The 25,614-nt window shown below is 40.7% G+C and overlaps 1 protein-coding gene across 9 annotated transcripts in view; it reads left to right on the forward strand.

Moving 5' to 3' along the window:
- The window catches only part of EPS8 (EGFR pathway substrate 8, signaling adaptor), a 140,849-nt gene that overhangs the window by 30,490 nt on the left and 84,745 nt on the right, over positions 1-25,614 (forward strand). For 4 of the 9 annotated variants that reach the window (XM_067306577.1, XM_067306551.1, XM_067306611.1 and 1 more), the window contains one exon: positions 4,210-4,359. The exons of 3 other annotated variants lie outside the window; for them this stretch is intronic. The gene's annotated coding sequence lies outside the window, so the exon portion shown is untranslated. Of the gene's footprint in view, positions 1-4,209; positions 4,360-4,932; positions 4,992-7,014; positions 7,081-25,614 lie in introns of all 9 variants that reach the window. 2 more of the 9 variants (XM_067306561.1, XM_067306569.1) reach the window with 2 other exon arrangements.

Genomic DNA, 25,614 nt, shown 5'->3' on the forward strand with positions numbered 1-25,614 from the left:
CTTAGTGGAGAGAGAGTGTATATCAGAAATTTTTTTTTATCCATTACTATTGCTAAACAGGCTTGACAAAAACATCAGACTAAACTCTCTGTTGTCTTTTTTGACCTTAGCAGTAATGCTTTCCTCTTTGCCTTTTAAAGACACTTTTCCCTATGGACATACTCATCAGCTTCTGTGAGGTAAAAAGAAGTAAAAGCTGAGCTGAAGTTAATTTTGTTTGCTAGAGGACATATGTAAATGGTTAGGAGCAAATATTATGTGAGGTAAATCAATGTCTGACTTCAAGTTCTTTCTTGTGCTTCCTTACCTTGTGAGCATGCTGCGTTTCTTACCTCCATGTTCTCACTTTGCAAATCTCCTAGGGTGCGTCAGTGGGCTGGCATAGAGAAGAAAGGAGTTGATTACCACTGTTCAGAATGTTATGGATAAATGATTAAAAAATAATGGTTTAAAAATAAAAAACCTCCCAGACTATTACTAATTTCACAGAGCAGCAGTGGTTCTAGATCTGTTCAGGTAGCCAGTTCTTTTACTCACTATTGGTGTGTGTGTGTGCTTTTTCAAGACAAGGCAATGGCACATTAATTGGATTTTTTTTTCCTCTCTTATGAAGCAAGTCTGGCTAGGCTGCACTTACTTGGATTAAATACAAGCAAAAATAAAACTTGCATTGGTTCAGGAAGTTTGTTTTGTAGTTCTTTGGAAAAGAACATTCTGTCCCCTCTTTACAAAACCCATACAAACAGTCTTTTGGCACAGATACTGTTCTTTGTAGATACCTTACTTTAAATTATCTCTTGGTCATTTTGCAAGATTAAGTATCACAGTTTCTATTTCCTGGATAAATTCTGTCTTGTATACTTGTGCTTTCCCTTTGTAAGTCACATCTGCAAATTTAGATGGGTAATCTAATTAAATGTTCTAAACACTATTTGAGATCTGCTGGTGAAAATACTGACCAAGATAAATGGTGTGTGTAAATTGTAGGATAGTAAGCAATATTTATAAAATAGTACTTATTCAGAAGTGGTTATATCTCATTGTAGAAATGATCATGTAAATATGGCTTGTATGCTTGTTGATATTACTGAAGAAGAGCTATAGAAGTAGAGAGTAGCAGTAAAACGTCCATGATTATAAGGAATATTTCTTTATCTGGTAGCTCGAGAATGGCATGTGAGCTTTGTGGCAAGATGTTCTTTTCATTTTTGTTTTAAAATTTTTAGGGATATTATTAAGCTACTTTGGCTTTCTAGCTAAAGGAGTAGTGAGGGCAATACATTTCATGTGGGTGTATTAGCCATTTCTCGCACGTGAGAATTTGGCGTGAGCTTCTGGAATTATGAATAAGAGCAGGGAATGAAACGTGTGCTGTGCAACTTTAATCAAACAGGGAGAAATCTCTAGTGCCCTCTTTTGATAACATATTCAGTGGGACCAATTAGAGGGGATCTTGAATGATGTTGATAGGTTATTGGACTGATTCCCTGAGTAGCCTTAACGCCTATTGACTTGAGCTCTTAACCAGAAGGGAAATGAAAGTTATCTTGTACCTTGTAGGAGGCAGTTCTACTTGTAATATTCCCAGAGGGCCATAAAAGCAGACATTTATGCTATCTGAATAAATCTCTGCTGTAACAACTTTGAAGTGAGGTGAAGGTTTACACACAGATTAGGAAGTAATTTGTGAGAAAAAACTATAGTAAAAACAACTCTTCAGCTTTTCACTTCCATACATTTAAATGCAAAGAGTAAAATACTGATCACCATGTTTCTTATCTTTCTAGCAAAGCCTTTTTCCTATAATTAAGAAGGCATCAATTTTTCTAATTGATGCCAAATCCAATCTGAGCCACCCACACAATTATTTCACCCTTCCCTCCACTTCCCATCACTATCTGATATTTTGTTTGCACAGTCATTATTCATTAACTGTGTTCATGTCCAGGGCTGCAAACAGTGAAATCGCATTAGCAAGGAGGAGCTCTGAGACTCAGCAGTTAAATCTGTGAGGTTTTTCTTCTGTTTTTCGTTGGCTTTCAAAGCAGAATCTCAACATCTGTCACAAATATTGGAGCTAAGGAGATTTAAAACAATGAATACGCTAGTATTTGGTGCTTTCTTTTCTTAGCAGAATTCTTTAACTCCTCCACATTGCTCAATAAAATTAAATGCTGCATAAGAAGCTACAGAGACCACAAATTACTATTGGAAAAGAGGTGTAGTCTTTTTTTTTTGTCTTTTTAATACATGCATGCGCACGTGTGTGGGTGCATACATAAGTATTATAGCTGAGCCTATTCCCCTGTCTCAGAGCTTCATAGATTAGCCTGTTTGGTTTAGAGGTAACTTTCTACTGTATCCCTTTTTCTTCTCTGCCATACCCTCAGGTGGCTGAGTCTGCCCTCTTGCTTTTTTGTTTGAGAGACACATACACACAAAGGTCTCCCCATGATTTCTCTGGAGGCTTTTTTGGTATGTTGCTTTTTTGGTTTGGTCTTGGTTCTTCTGAAATCAACAGCAACCCTCTTTTACTGACCCACTCTACTGGCAGGCACTGAATGTGCTAGTAACAGTACCTGGCTCTCACCGGTGTTTTTCACCATTTGCACTCATAGTATTTTATTAAGAAGGTTGATACCATTATCCGTGTTTTTCAAGGGAGAAAACAGGCATGGAGAGGTGAAGTGTCTTGCCCAAGGGCAGTGAACACACGCTAGTGGCTAGGAAATGATATTTCAATGGGAGGTAGTCCATGCTGCCTCAGTATGTGTTGGAATTTCCTCAGCTAAGGTTTCCTAGTGAATAAACCATTAATTGCCTACTTTCTCTTGATATATTGGAATTTCAAGTTTTTGACAAAATTAGTTGGTCACCAGATAAACTGCCTCTGTAATCTGGTCATGTTAGTAAGCAACTTGATAAGGTTCACTATACATAGTAGCTTGATATACCACTTCATATATGAAAATGCAACTATCAGATCAATTCAGATAGACTGAATTGGTCTATTGCTGCTTGCCCTTTTACTGTATTGACCTGTTACTGCTTCTTCCCAGTTCTCTGCTCTCTGTTATATCAAATTGATCTGTACTTTTAAATTATTTTTAATTGGACTTATCTTTAAATGGAAGACATCACTGCAGGGTTGGCTCTGTAAGGGGTGGTGGTGGATGGAACCTTTATAGAAGTCACAGAATTGGGATAATATCAAGATGATCTCCCAAAGAGTGTAAATAATAAGAGCATACAATCGTAATTAGGACAGGTTTAGTAAAATTTGATGGACTAAGCTTGTCTGAAATCTTTCATGTCAGATTCAAAGTTGAGGGGTAGCAAGTGTTTGTGGAGAAAGTGGGAGAATCCTGTAATTGTCCCTTTCAAAATTTGCTCTCTCCTTCCTCTGCCTCTTGGCTTGTTTTTCATATTAGTCTCCCTTTCCCATGTTCTCCCTCCCCATACTCCCCATAAGCTCCAGTCCCGCTGGTGTGTGGAGAGTGTCTTCAGCCACCCCTGGTTTCTCCCACGATGATCATGTGTAGTGCCGTCTCCTGTTGGGGTTGGGTGGCTGCTTGTGGCCCTGCATGGGGTCACGGCTCACGGACGCCTGCTCTGCCCCGCATACCTCTGTGGTGGTGCCCACCACACTGCCCGCGCGATCACAAAATGCGTTTTTTTCCCCACAATGCAGTCCTCTATGTATAGCCCAAAACTGCTGGAGGAAACATGTGTTGGCAGGCAGCTTGGTGAGCAACAGCTGTTCATTCCGGTTGAAGGGATTATGGTCTCTCTGCATATTTCCACTAAATCTGCCTTGGGCAGGCTTGGCCATAAGGAGCTTGTTCCCGTCAGGTTTGCTGCCTTCTCACCTCTGCTGAGCGCGTCAGCTCCACCGCTTTATAACCTTACCACTGCACCCTTGAGGGGAGATCCAGCCAAAGCTGTCTTTGCAAGCAGGGTTTAGGATGGGTATTGTGCAGGTATCCAGACTGTGAGGCTCCTGTCAGCTGTACAAATGAATTCTTTTTGATGCTATTGGTATTTTTAGGAAGTTCACGTCTGGAAGCGGCAGATGATCTCTAACCAGAAATATCCTTCCCCCTTACAGTAAGGGGAAATCGGATTTTAAATGTCAGTCCTTTGCAAGTCTAACTGGCAGCGTTCAGTGGAATTGCAAAGCTGAACCTGCTTCTTTTCTGTTTTTTCCAGTGAAAAATTTCCTTTTGGGCAACCCCCTTCAAAGCGCCTCTGGAGAGGAGATGTCAGCCACTTGAGTCGGATCAAGCAGTGGAAGGGACGGTATCTACCTAGGCTGCGGCTCCCATCCCAGGCACATGGCATCTGCATAAGTGGTCACTGGTGAGTGGCATGTGAACGCTGCCACTCCCTTTCTCCCTCGCTCGGCCTTTAATAACTGACGACTTCTAGCAAACTGCGAGTTTCAGGGTGCAAAGATTTGATTGCCTTTCTTGTTTTTCCAGAAGGGTGACTGATGAGCTTAGAGAGAAGGGGGCTGGTCCAGGTTGCCAGCTGATCTTAGGAAATCCTTCCTATTTGTTTGTATGTTTATAGATTTTTCTTTCCCCTCCCTCCCACAAATGAGTAACTTCCTGGTGAGGCCAGACTTTCAATCTGGAGCAGCAGGTATGTTGCACTAGACAGTATCAGAGAGCTTTTTTTTTAATCAGAGGAGGTTTCATACCCTGTGCCTTAACGCTGCGTAGTCTGAAAATACAAGCTGTGGGGCTCTGATAACAGCAGCAGTGACTGGCCTTTGGCAGCATGGGGATGATTAAAAATGACACTGTGTGTGTGCGTGCACTTGTACACCCTCTCTCCAGCTGAACAGAGAATGAAACTCTCCAAAGCCTTTTAGGTAGCTGTGTGTGTCTCTCTTTTTTTTTTTTTTTAATCTTTTTTATCTCCATGTAGGTGTGCACAGACAAACTTCATGCCCAGCTGCCTTTTGAAGATGCTTTGTAAGGAAAAGAGTATGCATGTTTTGACCTCTGATGTCTGTCTTCAGTTCAATAATAGTTACATCCCCTCTGCAAAAGATAATGGCTAGCACTTTTTTTGGGGGGGGGGGGCGGGGGAGGTGATTTCCAGTCAGCAGTCAGTTTCTCTCATCTGTGATTTTTTTTTTTCCTGACAAAACAATAGCAATCTGCTTCTTCCTGCAGCTGAGATGCTGCGATTCTGTGCGAGCAAATGTGTGGAGCGCTGCCTTGCACCTCGTAACACCCTGCTTTGCTTAAGACGCTACCATGCAGGGCTGACCACTGTTGACCCAGTAGTGTTGCACTAAGGAATTATTATTGATGAGATGCAGCCTGGTCTGCAAAACACACACGCACTATTAAATACAGAAGTATGTGCCCTTAGCTGTAGCTAATCATTCAGACACCTCTGTGCAGCTTAGTTGGGGTGAAGTAGACCCTGTGGAGGTGGATGGAGTCCCCCTAAAACATCAGTACGATACAACTTAGCATCAGATACTGGATCTTTCTACAAATATTGGATTTCACAATTGGGACTTTAAGCAAAACCACTTAAAGTTGTCTTCTTGAGATGATATAAGGAGCACCATGTAAGGGTGGGTATGAAAAGAGAAAGATAAGCCCAGGGCTCTTGTCCGAGTTCCTCGGATTTTTAACCCATTGTTAACAGTGTTCGTTAGCACATTTAGACAAAAGCTTGGAGGTCGGTACAGCACGGAGCTGTACCTGCTAGCCTGATTGGCAGCACAGGTTGATAATTTTTTGAGCCAGTGTAATTTTCAGTGTAATTCTAGCTTTATGCTGGAGGAAGCAAAGACCATACAAGGAACTTGATGACGTATTTCAAGGTTCAATAGTTTAATAGACTGGCTAAAACCGGTATGTTTTAAATAATGGAAAGTTTGGAATACCCGATTTTGCACTATGGCAAAGTATCCATTGTATTTTTGCAAGTTGCAAGATACCTGCCCTTAAGTTCACATTATTCATTTACCACTGTTCTTCCTGCTTCAGTTCAAGCACAGCAGCTGCTCTCTTGGGGATCGCTTGAAGGTGTATGCAGTCACTTTACACCACCTGGGAATCCTGAACTCCAGAGCTTGAATAATGTAACAGCTTCAGTGCTAACTCTGGCAGCTTTTGAGGAAAAAGTTGTTAGAATTGATGCAATTAATTTTTCTGGGTGGATAGAAATAGAGAAAGCAAGGTGGTAATTAAGCAATGTGTTTTTATTCAAAACTGTTATCTCTTGGGTAGATGAGTGTTTTCTCACCAGTATTTTCAGTTAGTAGAAATTAGAGACCGCAGACTTTTACAAAAGCCTCCTCATCTTGTGTAGATAAAACTTATTCTCTTACAGCTCAATGGAAATATGTCTGTGCCTTGGTCAGGAAGGTCCCAGGTTCAAGACTACTTGCTGCCTGTCATACTTGTGGTCGCAGGCTGTCTCACAACTTTGAATGCCAGCATGGGGGGAGCAGGAAAAAAACCTTCGCTTACCTTTAGCGAGTGGGGAAATATCTCTGATTGTATGCAGAGGCTTCTTTCGAAAACCAAGAGCATCAGGAAGGTGCACCAAAAATTCATTGTACAAATAAAGATTGAGTCAGCCAAATCTTGTTTATCATGTCAAGTAGTAATTGTGCCGTGACTTAAATCGCCTTGTGTGATGAATATGTCTGTTTTGATAGGTTTGTCTCCCCCATTGTCCCATCCTTATTGCCCCACTTACGAATGTGCGTGGGTTCAAATGCAGTTTTTCTGTTTCTGAAAGAGCTGTAGTAATACCATGGGCATGACCTTCAAGTGCACTGTACCTAGAGATTGCCCTGCAGCTGGAGTGAGACAGCGTTTTGCACTTTGCTTTAAATCCTGCTGTGTTCCTGTTCGCTACTAGCAAATGCAGTGTATTCTTCTGAAATTGCAGTTTTAAACTCTATCTGTAACCTGAGTTCTCACATACAAAATTGTTTGCTGGGTTTTGTAGTTACATAGTGCTTTTCCTTAATTACAGGCATCCCTTGGTATCAGGGCAGTGTTATATTGAAGTGATCGGCTGGTGCAAATATTTTAGAATCAGGTAAATGAACTTCTTTCCCTATGTCACCCCATGAAATTGCAAACCATCATAAGCCTGCAAGTGGCTAATGATCAGCTATCAGTGAATATTTTGAAACTTAAGATTAGCTTAAACTGTGGATTTAAACAAACAGAAAACAAAACCAAGACATGCTCTTGTTTGCATAAATTTTTCTTAGATCCATGGAGTTACTAGAGCTAGATGAGTATTTCTGGTGGTTTCATTGGAGTGAAATCTAACTTTTTTTTTCTTGATGGGAGTGAATGGATTTAACCTCTGACAAAATTACTGTTATCTGCTCCTATCACCTTCGTTTTGTGTTTAAAAAATAAAATTCCTGAAAGCCATTGTTTTCTAATTTGGTGTTTCAAAATGCTCGATTGCTCTATCTTTTAAACCCAAAAGATAGAGAGGGCATTCTCCCACCAAGATATCTGAGACCTAGCTGCTTGCCTGGGGGATTTGCCTTTGGGACAGCACCGAGGCCTGGGTGTCGGGCGTACTGTCATTACATGCGGTGTGGGTGCTGGTGCCCGCGTGCCCGGCCCTGTGGGCTGCGGAGCAGTGCCGCAAGTGAGAGCAACGTTGCTAGCAGAGTGCCAACAGCTCATCACTGTGGACGGTGGTTTTCCTTCTGGCTTGTAGTTACGGAGGTTTAGAAATGATCATAATCTCTTCTCTCAAGTGACTCAGGGAATAATTTTAGTCTGTTCTGTCCAGATTCGGGGAGCGAAGAGACACCATTCTTTTGATTTACACTGAATTCACAGTTATTTTACTGTCTCAGCAAGGTTTTCTTAGCCTATCCAAAATCATTAAGCTCTTGTGGATTGAAAGAGGAGGTGAAGAAAAGGAGTGGTGGGAGGGAAAGAGGAGGGAAGGAATGGGACAGACCTCTGCACAGGAAATGGTCTGCTGTCTGCAGTCGCTGAACAGGCTTGTTTCTTGTTTGTAGGTGAGGTGTTTGTTTTGCAGATTGCAAATAAAACGCAGATTGCATTCCTAGTATATAGGGAAGGATCCAGGGAAGGTGGGGCAAGCGATGGTATGTATATGTAATGAAATACAGCATTTGCCCAGCCCTTAGCTAGAAAGATTTCTAAATTAGTCACTTCTAGTGTCCTTTTAACTCGAGGCATAGGAGAATTTTTTCACTGAATGCAGAAGCGTGGCCATTCTCTGCTCTGGGCGTGCGTGCTGGGCTGATGAAAATTAAATTAGCACATGAGATCCGATTACATAGAAACAAGCCAACAAACCCCCTGCCGGGTGCGGGCGGGGAGCGCCCTTCATCTGCTCTCCTCGGAAGACGGGGACTGTTTGCGTTGGCCTCCACCTCTGTTTGGAGAGGTTGCTGTGGTGATGAATAGCCTTGGCAGAGGGTGTGCGAGCCCGGGTGCGCGCGCCGGCCTTATTTCTTACGTATAAAACAATAGCGCTGATCACAAGGCTTTTCGCCCCTGCCGCAGAGCGTGCATTCTGGCAGCGGTCACCTGTTCCCCAAAAAGGGGCTAAACAGCAGAACCGCTGTCTTAGAGTTGGTTCTCGACACAATCTTAATCTGGTGAGCGCTTGGTCGCACGACTTTGATACCAGCCAGCCGGAGACCGGGTGATCACAGCGCGGGAGCCTTTTTTTTCCCATCGCGTTGGAGCGGGAGCTGCTGCCGTGCTGGCGCAAGCTTGTGGCCCCGAGCTTTGGTGCGCTACCTGGACCTGAGCAAGGGTAGTAGATAGGGAAATATACTGACAAAGGCACCCTGTAAAAGGGAAAAGGGAAGTCCTAGTTGAATGGGATTCCCCCACCCACCCGTACAAATAGTATTGCAAATAATACTTTTTTATATATATATATATATATATATATATATATATATACACACACATATTGAGAGACCAAAAAAAACCTGTCAGTGGGTTAGTATTGTTCCTTCCTAACCTCCATTTATCTATAAATATTACAATAAAATACAAGCATACTACAGCTGAAAATAGATAAGACTATTTTTTTTTCATGTTGAGATATGAAAATCTGGTGTAGCGACTGCATACTGATGCAAAAATAAGCTTAAATATATATGAATATTTTGCATTTTTGAGATGTGCTTTAAAGTATTAGCAAAGTCTTACTGGTACAAGTATAGTTTGAGGGTACAGTTGTCTGAAGGTGACATTATAAACACCACTTCTACATAGTGGAATTGCCTTCAAGAAAGTCTTGGAAATTTTATTCATTTTCAATTTCTAATATTTCTCCTAGGGTGAGAAGCAAAGACTAGCAAGCAAGACACTAGTGAAATGTTATGCTTTTCAGCAAAACATAAATCCTACTTTTCTGATCTGTACTCCCCCCCCTGCCGCTAGAAAACCCAGTGAAACTAATAGGAATGAATTACCACCTGAGGCAGCTCTTGGAGCACTTTCTTCCCTGTGTATTACCCTTGTTCCTAATGCCTGTGAAGTTGCATCATACATACAACTTGTAGGAAGTATTCTAGGAAAAATTGTGTCTCTCGGAGATGATGCACCAACCATGACAAATACAGTGAAACTGAAATGTCTGTTTTTGCTACACAATTCCCGTTTAAAAAAAAAAAAAAAAAAAAAAGCCTGAGTTACTCAGTTCTGTGCCAGCTCTCCATCTCCTAAATGGGAATAATAATTCCTAGTGGTTGCATATGTGAGGCTAAACACTTCTAAGGTTGTATTGCTCTTGACTGCAGCAATAGTGAAGGATCAAAGAGGAAGATGGAAATTTGCTAATAGCACTAGGGCCACTTGCAGCGTTTGGAAGTGGAGTGGGTCGTGGCAGAGCACGTGGCACCCTTGCAGAATTGACAGGACTTCTTACTGAGTTGGAGCAGTTGGAGAAATACCCTCCTCTCCTCCCAGCAGTTTTGTGAAGCATGTCATCTTGAAGTTTTCACCAGCATGATCAAAACAGTTGTCAGCTCCCTTTAGTGGCTCACTTAGTTAAAATCACCTTCACTAAGGAGATATTTAATTATATCTTCTAACACCCTATTCAAGCACCCATCCTGGATTTTTGAGAATCTGGAGCTGCAGTTAATAGAGAAGAGCCAGCATTTACAAAAGTGGCAGTATTTATACTGCTATTTGTATTTTTCTATTTCTTACTTACTGGCACATTCTCCAAGGCTAACATTACACCTACCATACTTCTTCAAATTCATTTGTTCTGTTTCAGTTGGTTCTTTTGAAATATTTTGTGATGAATGAGCTGGATTTACAAGTGTGTGATTAGCAGCAGCTGTTTGTAGTCGTTCTTTAAATTGAATCCATCTGTCAGTGGGCTCTTTAAAGCGCAAGTCTCACGTTGTCAGAGGACCTCACACCAGAGGATTATCTGGGTGCTGTTTGCCAAGAAAGTAAAAAATCAAAAGAAAGTGAGCTTGGATGGGCTCTGGGATACCCTGGGAGTTCCCTATGGCTTAACATGATGAGAGGCAAGCTATGTGACTGTGAGCAGTTAGCCCAGGATTTTTAAATTGACATACAGATAGGTGTTCAGATGTAGGCTGTATAAACAAGTTGGGAGAGGAATGGAAGTAGGCTTTCTAGAAACCAGTGCTTGCTGCTTGTGTGTTGGGGATTGTTTTGGGTTGGGGTTTTTTTTGGTGTTTTGTTTTAATCCTGACCATTCAATGAACCTTCATCACCTGATGGCATTAATTGTTCTCATAATTTTATGTAAAAGCTTGGAGTTCCTAGTAATGGTCTCTGGAGGTTACAGGGGGCATAGGAAACCCGGCTGATTCTTGGCCTGCTGTCCCTTGGTCTTGTCTTCAAGTAACTTCTAGTGCCTGCCTCTTCCCCAATTTGTTAGCCACCAAGGTGTTAGTGGGAGCAGTGGGCTTGTGCTTTGGTTTGTACATATTTATATGATAAATGTCTGCTGCTAATAGAAGCTTATTGACCAAAATACCATACATCTGTGTGGTCATTTTCAAATATAATTTCCTTTAGAAAAGGCAACTTGGAGGAGCAGAATGATGCTTCAGACCTCTTCTGCCACTGCAAAACTCTCTTATTTTATCAAAGGAGGGCCACGCTTTATTTCTGGGTTCAGGGCTCAGCCACGGTCTCCAGCCTTGGTGGGTGCTTGGCACGGAGGCAGCTGGAGAGATGCTGTCTCAGTAACTGGCATGGCCACGGCAGCCCCTTGATTACAGGAGCCCCCGCACGGAGGCAGGGGCTGTTCTCGCTCCTTCGGCCGTGTGGGAGGCTGTGGCGGAGGCGTCTCGTTTTCCTTTTCTCCCCTGTGGTCTCTGGACGTTGCCAGTCACCAGTGCAGCTACAGCACTGCTGCGTTGCTACTGTATGTGCCAGATCAGCTGTTTAATTAACACTAAATTCAGTGTTGGCAGAAGCATAAAGAACGGGGGGAAAAAAAAAAAAACAAAAAACCTCTGGCTTTATAAACTTGTCTTATGTCAGCTGAAGCCACTACAGTATCTTTGAAAAGAAGCTTCTTTTGTCTTACAGCAAGACACAAATGTCTTAGCTTTTTCTTTTAATATTTAAAAAGCAGCATTGTGTATCCTGGAGTCTGTTATTGCTCTGTACCTGATAAAATACTTTTTTTTTTTTAATGGAGGCTCATTAATGTGTTCTACATGGAGACGGTGAAAATTGCACTTTGAGTGAAGAGATTGATTGATGTTGGTTTGTGTCAAGAAAACATGGCTGGCAGAAGGAGTCAATACATGCTCTTTTTTTCCCTGAAAGCACATTGTTTTCCCTGCATGTGTTTAGTCAGGGAACTTAGTGGAGGAATGGAATTGCTTTAGAGCTGACAGTATCTTGTTATCTCTTTTTGAAATGCTTAATAAAATTAAAATACAGTTATTAAGATTTGGTACTCATATGAACACCCACTTGGGGCTTTGGATTATAAACACGCAGAATCTGTAAATTAGCTGCAGGCACCGAGTTAAGTATTCGGTTCATCACCATTTAACCTATGAAGGGGTGAAAGTTGTGCACAGCCAGCAAGTGAAAAACCTTGTTGTGCAGACCCATAGGTGGTGTGTCCCTCTGCAGCTAGTAAACAGGAGTAGGTAAGAAAAACCTTCTTGAGCAAACTGCTGTAGCTGGCAAAGGAGGACAGCAGTGTTCTGGTGTGGCTTGCTTGCTGTGCATGCCCAGGCCTCTGGGAAGGGCTGGTTTCTGTTTGAAACTTTTCAAAATTCACAGGTTTGGCCTGAACTGGGGGATTTGGCAGGAGAGGAGGCAGGAAAACTTTTCTTACCTTTCCCACTTACAAAGTGGAGATGAATGTGGAGAGCACTCTCGCACCATGGTGAAGGCACTGGCTTCCCAAAGCCCAGACGGCTTATGGTGCCATGCCTCTGTGAAGAAACTTGTGTTTGTGTGGTACAATGTCTGTGGGAAGAAATTCTGTGTGTGAGTGTGTGACCAGCCCACGCAGCTCCAACATCCTTCTCCGTGATGGGCACGAATAGGCAGAGTACGCCAAGCTCACCGAGCGGATGTGTCGTCCCAACATTGATTTGAAGAGAGAGCCTATCTGCCTAACTGTAAGAGGATTATCAATGAAATTCTCAATATCTTGTCTAGACTGTACTGCTGAGGAGGAGGATGCTACTAATTCTTTAAAAACAGGTTCTTTTCCTTAACTTTTAAGAACTGTTTTTAAAATCCAGTTTTTCATCACTGCGATATGCTTTAAGCAGAGATGCTGACTAGTATTCTGTATCTTCATTCTTAGTTTCTTGCTGAAAACTGGACATAAAATGTATTTCTGTCAAAATCGGTGGCTGAATGTTTAGTTTCCAGATCTCTGAGCATGAGCATCATTAGTACTGTATAAAACTTTAAGTTTCTCCTGCTTCATGTTTTCATTAGTTGTTGTCAGTAACATTTTAGTAGCTGGTTGAATTTTTTGTTTCCTTCAGCTGGATTAGAAAAAAGCGACAATGTTAAATCTAAATTAGCTGAAGAAGAAAGTTCTAACTGCTGTCTCTTCCTTGCCTCCAGCTCTTAGTCAAAGGTTATCCTGCATCTAAACTCCAGGTAGTACGTGCTCAGAAACCTCCTTCTGTTAAAAACCCTTTGGTTGCATGAGGTATGAAAGACAGGGATTATGGATTGCATTTTAATAAATGACTGTAAAAATGTTCTTTATCTGGCCTGCAGTCATAGCTTGTTCCTGGAAATACAGAGCTGTGAACCCATAAGGTACAGGCAGTGCTGACTGAAGAGCTCTGTAATCTCTGTGAATCGCTGCAATGCCTGGTGAAGGGTTGAATGTAATGGTTGATCCAGTAAAGATGTAATAGACAGCGAGACATTTTGAAATTACTAGTAACCCAATTTTCATGTAGTACAATCTTAATAGGTAATCTGATGGAGGTGTTATAATGGCTCCTTAGTGTATGTTGTAGCTGTTACAGCAGAATCTGAAATACTCTTTTCTGTCCTTCGGAGGTGGAAATTTCTTCCATGTTGTGTTTATTTTGAAATTGTATATGGAAAATCTGCTGACATACAGACAAAATAAGACTATCATAATGTTTAGGCCCTAGTCTTAACCTACAGGATTTCTTCTTAATGCAGTATGGGCTATAAATGAGTTGTTTAGGTCAATTTACTTTTTTTGAAATCCTTTCAATGAGTAAGGTGAAATGCAGACCATCATAAGCCATGTAGCATTTTTTAGTATTCTCTTCTGGATCTAGGAAGATTTGTTTAGAGGTAAAAGTCTTTGATATTTATTCATATCTTGTATTCCCCAAAGATGTGCAAGTGTGCTGTGTAACCAAGTAGCGTTCTGTTATGTAATATCAAATATAGTATTACAAGCAGTAAGGTAAGGTAAAGGTGAGCTAAAGATAACATTCATTTGTCCTTCATTTTGCATACTTAATTATCAAACTTGCATTTAGCCAATATACTTTCATCGTTTTCATAGTCAAACCATATGGTGATTAAATTGTACTATGTGAAATTGCACTAGGCAGTATGATATTAAGACAGAGTGTTCTACTTTTTTGGTGGAATGAGTGTTTTGGAGTTGCAGAGAAGCCACTGCATGTTGCTGCTTTGAAATCCTCAACAGCTAGCTGTATGCTCTTGTGATGGTGTATGTGTTTTAAAGAGAAGAAAGGCACGTGACTGTTTCCTGTATCCCACCCTCTCTTTTCTTTTATTGCATGGGCAATACATGTTAAGTCACTAAGTAGCTGCCTGAGGAAGTATCTGGTGTTTCCTTTGTAGGAGAGGAAACATTAAGAGCGCACGCACTTGTCATCGCTGGTGTTGGGCTGTTTCCTGCCGCTGTTCTCATTGCGGTTGCTCATCCAAACACATGGGCTGTTCAGTAGGACAGGGCATGGGTGACTGAGTCATACTCTGATTTAAAAGAATAGCCACTTTCCTGCTGGTGTAATTTAAATTTCACTCCCCAGTTGCTCTACAGATAGGCCAAGGCAAACCTGCAAAACTGAGTTTTGTGGCCAGTGCTGCTCTGTTTTGAAGCTGGACGTGTGGCAAGGTGTCTTGTTTAGTACCAAGCTCCTGATATCCATCCGATTTCATCCCTGTTCGTGTCCTCTCTCTGTCATTTTTAGCAAAAGCCCTTGATATTACAGTATGGGTCTTACACAAGTTATGCAACATTTGCACTGCGTAACAGTGCTGTCTATATTTTGTCTTCTATAGCTGAATAGCATTTAGGGCAAAGAGGAGAATGCTGTTGTAGACTTTGTTGGTGGTGAACTGGGGTCTGATCTACCTAACAACTTGCATGTTAACTGTATATTCCTATCAAATTGTGCTGAGCAGGATTACAACATGTTTTTGAGAAGCTTCAGGAATCTGTTAGCTCTCTTTGGAGGGATGTGCAGCTGGTTGAGGGATGTTGCAGCTGGCTCACATAATGAGTCGAAATCCAGAAAACTTTGCATCATAGGTACGTTCCTAAGAGAAAATGAGGAAATGTGAATTCTTTCTAAGAAAAGAAAGGATAAAGTTCAGGATACTGGCACAGCATTGATACAGTCATACAGTTCTATAGCATTTGTCTGTAACAATGTGATTAGGTTTCAGTTTATGATGAGAAAGGGTATCAGTTCAGTTTTGGGTATCATTCCTGCTTCAGTTTTCATACTGATTCCCCCTGCAGGGTTAGGAAAGGATTTTTTTCTTTCTGAAACTCTTAGTAAAGGTCACAAAGATCGTCTGCTTTATGATGTGGCCAAGTATGAAGTATTGGCTGCTAACAAATGCAAAATACTAAAGTAAATGAATCAAATACTTGAGTCATTATGGTTAATTGTGTATTGTGTGGATGAGCTTGTTCTTTCTTATTTCTTGTCCATCGATTCTCTCATTTAAATTAATTGTTGACTTTCCTGCAGGAAAGCATTTTTATTACAGTTCTCACTAATCTTTTTTGTATCCCTTTTAAGAAACTTAGAATATTTCTTCTATAGGTGTTAAATTGTTTCTCATTCTTACTTTTGTTGGGAGAAGAGGAAGCCAAAGGAAATCCAAACCAGAACTCTTTTTATTTATTTATTATTATCTTTTAGGTGAAAAGCAGTATTTCATTTTGAAGTAGTTCATTGTTTCCTGGATAATATTAATTGAAAAATTAGGAAAATTTTCCAGTGTTACCAGTAAAGGCATTTTGAATGACACTTTGCTCATCCTCACTCATAAAGATGTCTTTTCCCCATCACTTTAAAAAACATATTTATCTGAAAATGTTTTATTTATTATTAATATGGAAAGTACAATTACTTAAGAGGCTGTACTTTAAGGCACAGTCCTCTTTCCCTGTCCCCACTCTCTTATTAGTTTTTTCTTTTTAGGTGCTCCATGTATCCATGCACGTGTGATCGTCTGCTAGGTTCGATTCCCTCCTTTGCTGGCAGAGAAACTCTGATTAGTGAACAAGCGAAATCAGCAAAACCTTTCAGGCGCTGTTTATAACTTTTTCTTAAAGACTATTTTTGAAGCTCGTGTTTGATCCTTTGGGTTATTGTAAGTAAGTGGGAAGCGTTTGTAAGGTCTATTGCTATTGTGACATTTCACCTTTTATTTGAACCATTGCTGTGTGATCTGTGAGGCTTTGCCTCAGTAATACTCAGGTGAGGTCAGTGGTTACAGCTCTTTTTAATCAGCCCTTTAGTCCTTTGGCTTTTGTGCCTGAAACCTGTGTGGCCTGGAAAAAATAAACTTAAGGCATGTGCGTCCTGTCTGACTTTCTGTTGCTTCTAGTGTATGCACAACCCGTCACTTCTTACTCTAAATTGCTCTGTACTCAGGTGTTATGTGCTACATTTGCTGTTGAAATAGCAGAGCCTGACTGTGTGTCATTGACAGAAAATGTGAGATCAACTTTGTGTTGTACCTAGAAAGCTGTATGTATGATATCAAATTACATAATGCTCCTGACACTTGCAAAAATCTCTGTGGAAAATGGGTTTGAGGTTTAACAGAAGTTTGGTAGGGATTTAATAGGTGCAGTTGAAATGCTATGCATTTTGGTATGATACACATCAGTGATTTTTATGTGCTCAGTTTTCATTATCTTACAGTGCTCCAAAATATATGCATTGCTTCCCCCTCCCCCCACTTTCTTCAAAGCAGACTGGAAAATATAACCCTGAAATTCCTATTACTTTCACTAGGAATTTTGTATGTTCTCTCTTCTGCTTTGAAAATCTCGGTTATCATCTTTTTGGTCTTTATTCTTGAGTTGCATGCTTAAAAATGGCTGTAAGTTAGTATGCACATAGGCATTTTAAGTATTTATTGCTCATGCTATCACAGCATAAGAAAATTGACCTTGGTCATACAACTTTTGAAAAGACTGCATTTATTGTCTAGATATTTGCCTTGTAAAGTTAAGCTCTTTCCGTCAAAATACTCTGTGATCTAATTTTTTAATACTAAGTTCCTGACTGCTTCAAATAAACTAACGCTGATACTGGGCGTAGCCACGCTTCCTCTCTCCTATTACAGCAGTATTCACCATTGTAAAATTATAATGTAAGTGGATAGGTGTTGCACAGAAACAAGGTAAACCTTTACTTATTAAATGAAGGAAATCTTGGTTAACGCCCTGGAAAAACTCAGTGAGGAACTTCATAAAATACCTAAACTCACAGAGAAAATGGCACCTCTTTGCTGATATGCAAAGTTATTTGTCATCTAGGGGAGAGGTAAAGCAACATTGTAAGTGTCAGTCATGCCTGCTCGGTGGTTAAAATATTTTTACCTAAGGTGGAGCTTTGAAAGAATGTATTATTTGCTATTTGAAGGTTTTAACAGAGTATTTTGATCGTCATTTGTCAAAGTATGTAAGAAAAAATTATTATGTGGCAAACAACGTTGATGAATATTAGACTGTTGGCCCTTTAACCACTTCAAGCTAATTAGCAGTAAAGTGTGTTGTGAAAGAAGACTTTCAGGGTGACTTAAGGTATGACCAATACTTTTTAAAACTTCAGACTCTGATTACTCTGAGATGCTGAAAATGTAATAATCAGCAATCTCAGGCTTTGTTTGGAGTTACCTTTCTGACACTAAACTACAAGGTCTACACGCTTCTGTTTGTTGACAAAATACTGTCCAGCTCAGGCTGATCTTAGCTGTGAGTCCACAACCTTAATCCTGAGGATATCCTGTCTAAGCATTTGGATTTTGTCCCAAAAGTAATGAAACACATCGCCTCTAAGCCTTGTTATATGCTGAAAGATATTAGAAGCAATGTGTAGTCTCTCAAGTATATGCTATGGTGGATAACTTTTTTGAGTTTTGTATGAATGAAAGAAATTGACTTAAATCTGATCTGAGAAAATTGTTTTTTACTGGTATATGTATTAAACTGAATTTTATTTTGAATAATGAAGAATTACTTGTTCTGCGTGCTGTACTAAAATAATGTTTCTGTACTAAATTGCACCCAGAAATGCCATAACCAGTGAAGGACAAGCTCCATGCCATGCCTGTATTGAGAACAAGCAGGGACCATTCCAGTTTGTGCAGGCTGGAAAAATGAAACACTGAGATATGAATTAGTGAATCACAGTGAATCCGGTTGAAAGGGAGAAGGAGACACATCTTTCTTGAGTCATTGTTTTCCTTATGTAAAATGAACTTTTAAATAGGAACCAAGATTAGTGTTGTAAAGATCATCTGTAGAAGTGATTCTGCACTCAGACATCTCTAAGCTGGTACAGAGCAGTATTAATGCTGATCTAGGAGAAGTCTTGAAGTTATTTCTGCACTTTTGTTTTGCTCTGTCCTCGGCTACTGTAGGAGCAACTTCTGTTTGAGCTCGGAGCAAGTTAAATGTCTGTGGTACTGAGTGGGAAGTGGACATGCGGAGCCTTTTCTCTTTGTGCTTTTCTGTTAGCCAAACAGATCATTCAAGTGTTGTTCTCCCATTGACTTAGTGCAGTCATTGGTTTCAGGTGTAACCTTTACTTAGGACTTTGTCTGTCAGTAGATACTGAAGGCACCCGCTGAGTTTGGGAGAAGGGAAGAGGAGTGCTTTTTAAGGGGTTACATGTAGCCATAGCCATGTCCTGCAACTGGGGAGGGAGGGAGGCGAGGAAGATGTGCCCTTCAAAAAGGAGCATAGTGTCCCCTGCTGCTGGTGTGGATGAGTGTGGGACCTGGTTCGGGCTCTGGCCCTTGTACAGTGCCCGCAAAGTCCTTGCAGTGGCTCTGTGTCCACAACACTTGCTTCCCTCCCATTAAGTTTCTGTGGAGGTTACACCACTCACTGCAGAATGAAAAATGGAAATAAGGAGTTGGGAAGTGAAGCGTGAGGGTCTGGACCAGCTTTATGTTGGCTGTAGAAGAAGGAAAGGGAAAAAAAAATACCCATCCCCTCCCCAGAATAGAGAGTGAAGGAGAAGCAGGTGGGACACTAGTAGTGTGCTTAAGATGGTGTCCAGTCCAGTGTCTCAGCCGAAGACCCTCAAGCATCTTTCATCTTCTTTTTTTCTTCTTCTGTGGATATTGATAAATAGCTGTGACCCATCTGGATAATGCCTGGAGAGCTGCTTGTTCATTTTCATTTCACTGTGTCTGTGACAGTGACAAAGATGACTTGGAAGTCAAGAATCTCTTGGCATTTTAATTAAGGGTCCTGTCAACTTTCTCCTGCTGCCTTTTACCCATCCCTTTGGCAGTACTCGGAAAAAGCCCTTTGTCAGCTGCTATCTGCATTTTCAATTTGAGCTGAGAAAAAAACTTTTCTCCAGTGCTCTGATTTAAATGGTGCAACACTGGCAACACAAAGAGTTTATTGGCTGAAAGGCTGGCTAAATCTCACACGGATGCATGAGTAAGGGCTGATAGGACTGGCAGAAACGGCATAGCGCATGCCTTGTGAGCGAGACCCTCTTGTCAGAGGGCACAGGCACGAGCAGCAAGTCAGGCCGGCCGGCGGCGGCAGCAGCTCTGGCCTCAGCTGATTGTTTCTGCCTGGCAAGCTGCCTGTTCCCCGCTCTTAACTACGTCATTTAGGAAGAAGATCAAGGACTTAAAAGTAGGAAGAAAACAGCTGCCCATCCCCTAGGGACAAAGACGGGGTTTCTGGTCCCAGAGCAGGAAATAAATTGCATTGAATCCAGGTATGTATGCTCTTAAATTACCTGTTATCTGTGTTTCTCCAGTATGTTTTTTTTTCTTCTAATTGGAAAACTTTGACTTATCAGTGCATACTTGAGGAATGCAAAAGGCCTAAGTCCAAGGTAGCTTATGACACCTTGTTCAGTCTAAATTTTACTACAGTCCAGGAATAGAATCTCTTTCCAGAACGTGCAAAACACTTTGTACTCTGATCTGCTGCACTGTAGAGAGAGAGGGTTACAGCTGCGTTCACCTATTCACAATCTTCTCGTGTTTGCCTCGGGCATTTTCAGTTCACATAATTTTCCAACTTTCTCATAATTATAATTTTTTTAAGATTGCCTGTTGAACTGAGCTTTGAGGACTGTTTCAGGTACTATTGCCTTGCTATTTGCAGAGGAGGAAATGCTGGCTTTCTTCACACACAACTGAATGTCTGAAGAAGACAGCCACTGCAAGAGGGTTTTAAAATGAATAAATAAATAAAAAGGTTGTTAGAGGATCAGAGAAAATCATATTTGGACTTTGGGAAATAGTGGGTTGCATTAGAAAACTATATGATTGGGCAGTTTGGTCTTACTAGCTGCAGAAATAGATTCTGTTTTTGAGACTCCCTTTCTGCTCTGTGGTTGCGGTCACACAGTGGTGACTCACAGGTCTCCATGCAGGGACCTGCCTGGGCTGTCCCCTGCCTTGCCCCCCCTCTTGATGCACACGGTAATGTGCCGTGGTTTGGTGTCAGGCTAGGGACTAGTGAAGGGTGTGTGTGTGGGGGGGGGGTGTCTGGATGTACGACTGAGGGATGCTCCCAAGCACCCACTCCGCTTGTGCTAGGGCAGAAAGGTGGCAAACGGAGCAGAAACCACTTGCAATCTGGAATTAGCCTGTGAGGAATTAGTGGAGCCACGCAGAACTGAATTATTACTCAGCTGTTACGGCATTGGCCCTTTTAAAGTAATTGCACTAGGCTTCCCCCTGCCCCACCTCCAAATAAAAGATAGTGCATTTTGGCTTTTCAGTTATTTGTGAGATGCAGTCCTTTTAGCCTTCAGATGTCAGTGTGCTGTTCGATATTAGTGTCCTTCAGAACTAGTTAAGGAGTGGATTGACCACATATTCTGTGTTGTTAGACCTTGTCCACGTATTCTGCGTGGTCAATTCTTGACCAAATTGTTGAGAAATAACTTTGTGAACACTGATGGTGTTAGATGCAGACCGCTTGGTCTGAAGTCCTCGTGCTTGCAGGAGCAGCTACATCATGTTTTCCTCCAGTGTTCAGCCAGCCCCAGCAATGAATGCTGTGATTCAACATAAGGATTTTTTTTTTTGCTTAAACTGTTTATACTGAAAACCTGGTTCAAACTACAAGGGAGAGAAATAAAAAAAAATCCACATTTGTTTCAGTCTGCTTTATGTGACTTGTTGTTTTTAATAGTTCATTTGATATTAAAAAAATACTGTAGGATGATGCATCTTTAGGAGACCTATTTTGGCATTTGGAGAAAGCTTTTAAAGTTTGAATTCTGAATTAAAACCTCAGTGATACTAAAATTTGAGTTTTTTCTTTAAGAAGTGAAGTTGATACTAATAAATGTTTTAAAGATACAATTTACGGTTTTTGCTTCAAGTTAAAACGTGCTGTAGCTTACTTTTTTTTTTTCCCTCAATACTTGTATATTGGCATGAATATTCTCCAAAATTAGAGGGGATAACTGTGCTTAGTCAACTTACCCTGGTATCAGTACTTCCAGTTCTGTTTTGCACAGCTCAATATGTTTAATTTTGGTGCTGTAGTGCTTTATCTTACAATATTTGTGTTAAATAATTTAAATTAATTTGAATATTTTAACATATCAGTAAATGTTATTAAATTGCAAACAACCCTACTTGATCTTTTTGAGAGAATTTTTGCAAATTTTAGTGTATATTTCTAAAGTGCCCTAAATCTGTACAGCAGTGTGCTGTGCATATTGACCCATGTTAACGGATTCCTCGTTGCAGCTCCCGTGTGTATGAGTGCCTTTTAACATGAATTTGTGGAGCAAATTTGTGGAGATGACCTAAGGGGAGATTTTTCACATGGCTGAATAGTAGATAGGCAGCTGAGCATGTGAAAAAAAATCCCCATTTTTAGCTTTTCTGCTATTTGCAGTTTCTGAAAGCTGAATTTTTCTTGTTACCATGCTGTGTGTTCTGTTGTGAGATTTATATAGGTGTGTCTTGAATGCTTGCTTCAAACTCATGAAGTTTGAATTCCTTAGAATAAGTGGTCAAAAGAGGCAAGCAAAAAAACCTAGATTTAATGACTGATCTGGATGGTGGTTTGTTTTTGTTTTTTATCACAAAACACTTAGGAAGAAAAGGCTTTGGATAATAGCAGCTGTAAGTCTGGAAGAGTCTAGTCTGCTCCTGAAGATACTTTTTGTCTCTTTGGAGCGGGTGTACAGTAGGGATGCCAGTCCATATTTTGCTTCCTCATTGTAGGCATTTTTGCTTCAAAGCAGTTTTGTTTATAAGGATTATGACTGCGTTCCTAAAGTATAGAACAGAATTGAAATGCACAAAGCGCTAGGATTCACCAGAATGAGTGTCGGTGGTTAGATAGTGGCAAAAGGACAAATCACATACCATTTTAGCATCTTATTCTGTCTTGCAGTTACCTGTAGCTTTTGTCACTACTAGTTAAACCCTTGCTTTCTTTAAGGGCTGTGCTAGGCATTTATTTACATTTATTCCAAGCCATCCCACTGTACTGTGCTTTCTGAATTTAAAAAAAAAAAAAAAAAAGTAACATGGTATAATGCACACTGATTATTTTATGGTATACTTCATGGATTTTGTAGAGATTCATTGGTTTAGAAGTAGTCTAAAACTGAATATTTATAGTACATTTAAGCCATCCATATGCTCCTATTTAGTTCTTAGATTCTGCCCTTTCAAAGATATCAGCAGTTTCAGCTTAACCATCACCAACTTCCTCCTCCCTGATTTTTAGGTGGCTTGCATGCATCTAAATCTATGTAGTTAGAGACTCACAACATTTAAAGTATCGAAAGTGCATAGAACTGGCTGGAATCTTAATGCTGATTAATATAAAAAGATAAAATCACTGGTAAGAGAGACGTTTGGAGATTATACCGACCAATTAATCAAGCTTAGTGACAAATCCTTCATTATGGGCTGTGGTCATGTCCTGACTTAGTCAGCATAGTTGGCTTATAGTAAAATAGAGGAGGTATGAATAAGGGATGTAAAATCGTAAACAACAAGAAAACCCTGCATTTTTGGACGCCTTAAATTGCAAACCATGAGAATTGTTGCTTTTAGGAAATTAGCTGTCCTTTAACTGGTTTTCTTTGAGATCTGGAGTTACTACCGTGGGTGGAAACAAGACACTTGGGAAAAAATGTCTTTGCTGGGAATTACCTTTGTTTAAAAAGCATTGCGCTGCTGTTTATGGCTGTGTCATGAGTCCGTGATAAATAGTAACATGAAAAGCCTCTCTCCACTAGGGAGCAAAACAGGGTCCCTGCAGAGCTGCAGTCAGCCTTGCGCTCCCCTTGGGCACTGCTGCGGTGCTCTGGCTTTTCCACTCGGCTCAACTCTGTCACTTCTGGTTGGGGCCAAGGAGGGCTTCTTCCTTTAATGCATGCAAACCTCATCTTTGTCCTTCAACATGTGAAGTCTACTCATAATTTAAAGGCAAGACTAGCAGAAACCCTATAAACAAAAGTGCAGAGCTAAAGATAAAGTGAAGGGAATCAAAGAAATTGCGGTTGGAACAGTCTCTTTAGGAGTATGTAGTCAAGCAGAGCATTTTATCAATAAGGCTTAAACCTTAAGGATTTTTTGTTTTAAATGTGTTTTTCATGTATTGGCCTACTGGTTTTCTAGTCACCTGTTCTCTTACGGAAAACAGGGTATGCAAATTTAAATCGTAATTCAAGAATCATGGAGAAACAAAATTAAAAGCACCCTTTCTCCTCAGAGAACTTCCTTTTTTTTCCCCCATCCTTTTTTTTCTTGCTTATAAAAAGAAACAGAAGGATCTGTCTTCTCTTTAAAATGACAAACCTCCTTTCAGCACTGTATCAAAGTGCAGTATGTTGTTAATCATTTATGCATTTGGAGTTGGAAGAAAAAAAATCAGGTTATTCCCTTCTATGATCAATCCAGGAGCTAAATCTGAGAACTGAGTGTGGGTATTTTGGTTTTGTTTTCCCCAGATGAGGAGAGAGGGAAAACTGTTACAAGTTGGTGACAGCTTTAATGCACAGATGTGAATACTTTAGTAGCCATCGTGTCATATAAATGCCAGACACCTGTTCTGATAAAAATATTATTATTTATTCTGCCACCTGACTTGTCAGTATCTACTAAAATCCATGTTTGCAGCTAGGCTTAAATGTATTTTAATTCTGTTTGTATTAACAAGTGCTTGAATAATTCCAGAAGTATCATACTGCTTATATATTAGGAGACCTGCTAATATTTTTGTATCATTTTTATCTTTTTAAATGGAAGTGCAAAATGAGAACATAGCAGCAAACCTGTGGATGTGTGCAATGAAGAAGCCCCGCATAGGGAACCAGAGCCCTTCCCAAACCCTTAGAAGCAATGGGAAACCTGTGCACATACAGTGTTCACTTCTCCGACCCACTTGTTTTGCCAAAATGTATGCTTTTAGCGGAAAAGTTTGCCTATTTCATGACTGAAAATGCCCTTGAATGATTGAAATACACTTTTAAACAGCCAGGCGCATGTCTTTTCCAGGGGGACCAGGGGAGCTTTAGCTTTCAAGCCTGTCAGCAGCAGCTCTCGTGTGATGCATGGGTGCATCCTCCCTCTCCCCTTGCCGCAGCGCCCGGGCAGCTCTCGCGGAGGCATTTGAGCGACCGCTCAGTGTAGTGCTGCCACGTGAGGATGGTTTGGAGGAACTTTCAGGAAGAAACCTGTTTCTCAGCAACTTCTTTTTCTTTACTTCCCTAGGGAAGGGTAGGAAAGTACCCAAATTCTTGCTGAATAACTGGATTGAGTAGTGAAGAGCTAGGGTGTTCCCAAGTCTGTTAAACAACACCATGCTCTACAAGGCTTTACTTGCTGCTACTTCAGAAAGCAAAAATTGACTGTTGGCTGGAAATATGAAATGTAGGTGGATTCTTGCTACGTTTGTAAACACCTTCCTTCTTACCTTCTTTTCTGTGACTAATGTGCTTCAATAAAGGGAGAAAAAGGTGAGGGTAAAGGGAGCTGCTTTGGGAGGTGATGAGGAAGATGATGGCCAAGATGTAAGGTGTGGTATGGAAACAGAAGTGAAGTCCTTAATGTTTCCTAACATGATAGGTCAGCTGTGTGTTATGTTTATAAGGTGTTTTGTTCTTAGTTTTGTGATCCATGCTTTTTGCGTAAGCTTTTTTGCAGTGGTGCAAGTAATGCACTTGCCTTTTAATAAGTGCGTGCCCAGTACAGATCTGTCTGCTCTGGAAGAGATAGTCAATATATTTCTTCATTGTACCATACAGACATGATCAAAACTAAGGCAACATACAGCTACAAAAGTTAATTGTACAGGAGACTGGAGATAGGGAAATACCTTTACTTATCAGGTTAAACTCGTCAACCTTAGACAAGGAAACAAACAATGAATTTACAGGAACACTTACTGATACGCATTGAAAGTTTACCTCTCTGTTTTCCGCTTGAGTTGTAAGAACCGGCAAAAAATACTTCTCAGTAATTCTGTGTGAAATGAAAATGGACCGCTAGATTATCAGGAGTAAAACCATACATTTTTCCCATAACTAGCTAATGCTTGCCTGCTGACTGAGAACACATGCTTATGAGGTTTCATGTGAAAGTAAAGTATATAGCAAAATCATCTACCTCCTGTGGTCAAGGA

The sequence above is a fragment of the Apteryx mantelli genome, chromosome 1, assembly GCF_036417845.1.
Source record: "Apteryx mantelli isolate bAptMan1 chromosome 1, bAptMan1.hap1, whole genome shotgun sequence".
Taxonomy (NCBI): Eukaryota; Metazoa; Chordata; class Aves; order Apterygiformes; family Apterygidae; genus Apteryx; species Apteryx mantelli.